At 31.6% G+C, this 4574-nt stretch overlaps 1 long non-coding RNA gene across 1 annotated transcript; it reads left to right on the top strand.

Annotated features, from left to right (window-relative positions):
- Positions 1-2583: 2583 nt before the first annotated feature.
- On the top strand, positions 2584-4342 carry LOC140179520 (uncharacterized). The gene is made up of 3 exons (XR_011873007.1): positions 2584-2711; positions 3608-3673; positions 4212-4342. It is a non-coding gene; the product is annotated as an uncharacterized lncRNA (long non-coding RNA).
- The last annotated feature ends 232 nt before the right edge of the window (positions 4343-4574 follow it).

Here is a 4574-nt window from a genome sequence, read left to right as displayed (position 1 = left end):
AGTGGACTAATTAACTTGATTCCTCGGTCCTAGTCAACTCCTATGGAAAGACTAGCTGTAGAGGGATTCAACTCAATCAGCAATCCTAATTTCCAATCAACTACTGAGTTTGATAACTCAAGTGTTACCAATTACTTAACCAAAGCCAAAGAGAGAAAATAAATCAATAATTAAATTGAAAGTATCATAAATAAAACAATCATAAGTCTGAAATACCTCAAATTGCATTAATTAAGAAAATCATAACATGAATGGTTCATAAGCCAAATTGAAAAGATAAACAACAATTAAAGGTATAAATAAAAGTAGAAAATAAATTAAAGGAACATTGAACCTGTAATTGAAGGGAAGTAGCCTAAACATAATAGAAATCCTAAATCTTAATCCTGAGAGAGAGGAGAGAACCTCTCTCTCTAAAAACTACATCTAAAACCTAAAATTGTGAATTATGAATGTTCTCATTACGTCCCTCTTTGATTCTTCTATTCTTTGGCTTATATTCCGTGTTTCTGACTTAGATTTGCGCCGAAAAAGGGTCCAGAAATCACTGGGGGCGTTTTCTGCAGATTCCTGTACGTGGCGTCTGTCACACGTTCGCGTGGGTCACGCGTTCGCGTGAATTGGAGTTCTTTCTTGTCACGCGTACGCGTCGGTCACGCATTCGCGTCATTTGCATTCTGCTCAAGGCACGCGTCCGCATCAGTCACGCATTTGCGTCGATGCCATTTCGCGCTAGGCACGCGTTCACGTCATCCATGCGTTCGCGTCGCTGCCTTTTCTTCAAAACTCCATTTTTTTTATTTCCTTCCATTTTTGTATGTTTCCTTTTTGTCCTTTAAGCCATTCCTGCCCTATGAGACCTGAAAATACTTAACACACAAATCACAGCATCGAATGGTAATGAAGGATAATTAAATTTAATATTTTTAAAGCATAGGAAATATGTTTTTCACATATATCATAAAATAAGAAAGAGAAAGTAAAACCATGCAATTCATATGAATAAGTGGGTGAAAAATTGATAAAAACACTCAATTTGAGCACAAGATGAATCATAAAATAAGGGTTTATCATTGTTCTTATTATATTATAGAAGAAATTTACTAACTACTCTCTGCATAGAAACTGTATATAAAAAGCTTTTTCACAAACCTCACTCACATCCTGAATTATCTGCGGATTTCAGTGTCAAATTCAACATGAGCTGCATTCATGATGGATGAATTTATCTTTGCTGTAGTTTTTGAGCTTATTAACTAGTCAAAAATTGACATTGATTATAGTTGTTACTGTTGCACTCAATTGCAAACTGATTTTAATAACTCACTGCAACTTGAATGCTTTCAAATGACATATTGTAAAAAGGAAAAAAGAAAAATGAAATAACTAACTTATGTTTTTTATCTCTAGAGTCAATTTTAAAGTGCATTCTATTTAATTTGAGCATCTCTCTACCTAATTAGCTTTCATGCTTGTAATCACGTGAATTCATTCGTTATTCAAAGAAGTGGATCTCATTCAGGTTAGTAAAAATTAATGAAGTATTTGAAATTCGAATCCTATATTTTGTTCGTACTTCTTTTCTTCCAGTTAGATTAGATTAGATGCTCTGCTATTTTTTTCTTTCTTTATCTTTTCACCCTTTGCGCACGCCATTTTACTTTTCTCTGTAATGATTATCTAATTTTTATTTTATGAACACAGGGTCAACAACCTAGCCTTGCCAATTCAGTTAGATGGCTTCAAATTTAGACATCCACTGTCACTGTATGCTCTCCCTCACTTCCTGTTTATATTTGGTGTTGTATGAAATGTATACAATAAGCCTTTATCGCGTGTATTTTTTTCCTCTGTGAATAGAATTACTGCTATATTTCCTAGCATTGTTATATTGGTACAGTTGGTCTTTGGGGGGGATTTTGATACTAATCGTGATTTTTTCTAGAACTTTGTTATCATTATTAATGTTGTTGATAACTTAACCATTTATTTTCCTATCTTTCAGGATCTACATTCTGAGTTAAAGGAGCTAATTCTAGAATATCAGGTTTGTTCTGTTATTTTAAGCTTTGGCAGTGATACCTATTTATGTTGGATAAGCTGATTTAAAATATTAAAGATCATCATCAGTGGAAGACAGAGCATTTAATCTCTAATCAAATAAAAACTTTCTCTCATCAACTTGCTTTGACTTTTGATCCATTTGACTTTTCATCATATAATAAACAAATTTAAGGAAAAAATAATAATTGATATGGAGAACATGGAGTAGTTTTCCTTTCATCAAGTACGTATCAATTCTGATGTACTTGCATTGCTACTTGCATATATAAATTAAGGGAGAAACCAAGATAATTAATACTAAAATATTTAGATTACTTTAATTTATCTAAAGAGAGGTTGATATAATATATAGAAAAAAATTATTTATTAGAGTTATAAGTCCTAATATAATATATAAAAGATTAATTAATTCACTATTTTTTATAACGCAATATTATATAATTAGATTAAACACCCCCTCTCCAAATGGTCTGAGTTTATATATACACAATGGGCTGTGGATGTATCTGAAATTGAGCAATTTTTTTCCTTTTTAATGCAGTTCTTTGACATTTGAGGGGATTCGTAGACTGCCTGAGAAGGACATGGGGTTGGAGAAATTTGCATTGGATGTCCATAAGAGATTTATCAAGCAATGTTTGGTAAAGGTACCGTATTATATTAAGCAATATTTTTTCTTTTCTTTTATTTTTATTTTTATTTATTGAGGATCTCTATTCCTCCATGCACTTTGTATTATCCAACACTTGTTAATAAATTTCTTCTTTTATGGAAAAAGTTAATCTGACTATTGAAAATTCATAAGAGATAAATGATCTGATTCTCAATTAATCTAGCAAACATGAGGTTCAATGTCTAATAAATCTGGTCACATCTCTAACCAAACTAGATGTAATTTGCTATGTCTTCATACTTTATTGTGGGACATCTTGAAAACATGAGGATTTTTACTGACCGATGAGAGTGCCTCTTGGGATAAGACATATGAACTATGAAGGGCAGGTGGCCACCTAAGAAACTAGTTTGTATTAGAGTATCAAGTGCTGTTTCTAATATGTTACATAAATGAACAGTAATTTATTGAAGGTTGTCATGAGACCAAAAGAAGTTTTTTGTCTTTATAATGTTTAATTTGTATAATGTGGTGAATCGTGAATGTATTTGATGCTAAGTTTGCAAAATCCCTAAAGGCATAGAATGACAATTACTTGAGTTCATGATATCTTTTTTGTTACATGCTGTGTTGTGTGTTTGATTGTCTACATACCACATTACTCTAGTGGTGAAATGGCTATGGTGTTCTCCCATAGAATCTCAATTTCTTTGGCATAAGTTATCAAAAGTAAATATGGTATGGACAGTAATGGTTGGGACGCCAATGCTGCTACTCATTCTAGCCCTTGAAAATTCATTTTGAAAGGATACTCTGCTTTCAAACCGTTGCTCTCCTTTATGGACTTGAAAATGATCATTGCTCTTACCTCTTGTTTATAAGCTCACAATGTGACTCATTCGTTGGATCATCCTTTGTCATGTTTAAAAGGTACTTGGTGGAATGAGAGGAATGACGGCTTTGGTATGGCTAGGTTCAGTTGTCGACCCAGATGAGGTACATATCTAAAATACCCATTCTTCACTCTTATACTTACGATTTTTGGAGGGAGGTGGAGTTTACCGCTAATGAAGATTGATAAGTTTATAGTATCTTAGGTTTAGGATCCATTAGTTTTCTTTATTAAGTTAAATTAGTATTTGAAATTCGAATCCTATAAGGTGTTAAATTAGTATTTGTAAAATTCTTTCTTTTTTAAAGGATTGAGCCTGGAGTTTGCGCTGTCTTTTTTGTTCTCATTCTAATTCAATACTCTTAGCTTAACTCATAAGCTTTGTTTTCACAAAAAGAAATATATATCTAAATTACAAGAATGGTTCCAATGGAGTTAAAATGCTTCCAAACTATTAGTTGAAAAATAAACCTTTGTCTGCTCTGTTTGATTCTAGATTTCTAGTTCACACATACGCATTCCAGATCTATTATTTGTTTCTTCTTTTCTTTTTTTTCTAAATACATTTTTTAAATGATAAAATTAAAAGGCAATTAATAATAATTTTTTATGTGAGATTAATATACTATTTCTGTTTTTCAGATTGATGAGTAATGTCTTCTTTAGCTTCTTAACTTACCCAGTGTCTTCTTTAAATCATATATACAACTATTTGAGAAGGAAAAATTCACAAAGCCACTGTTATAGCCACAAAATTATCATTTGAAAGAGGTAATTATCATTTTTTTATAGTTTCTTTTAGAATACTATTTAAGTATTTGTTTAATATCTAATTTGCACATATAAGAATAATTTTCTTACCTTTAGAATATATATAGACTTTTAATGAATAGATTTTTTTAAATCCCTATTTGTAGTCCCTCTTAGTCGTGTCAATCGATAAGTCATCGATTGGAAAACCATGAACCATGCATGAGTATAAAGATGGTTTGGTAAAATTCCAAT

This window comes from Arachis hypogaea, chromosome 15 (genome assembly GCF_003086295.3).
Source record: "Arachis hypogaea cultivar Tifrunner chromosome 15, arahy.Tifrunner.gnm2.J5K5, whole genome shotgun sequence".
In the NCBI taxonomy this organism is placed as follows: domain Eukaryota; kingdom Viridiplantae; phylum Streptophyta; class Magnoliopsida; order Fabales; family Fabaceae; genus Arachis; species Arachis hypogaea.
Note: the sequence above shows the minus strand (reverse complement) of the source record. Positions and strands in the feature narration are given on the sequence as shown.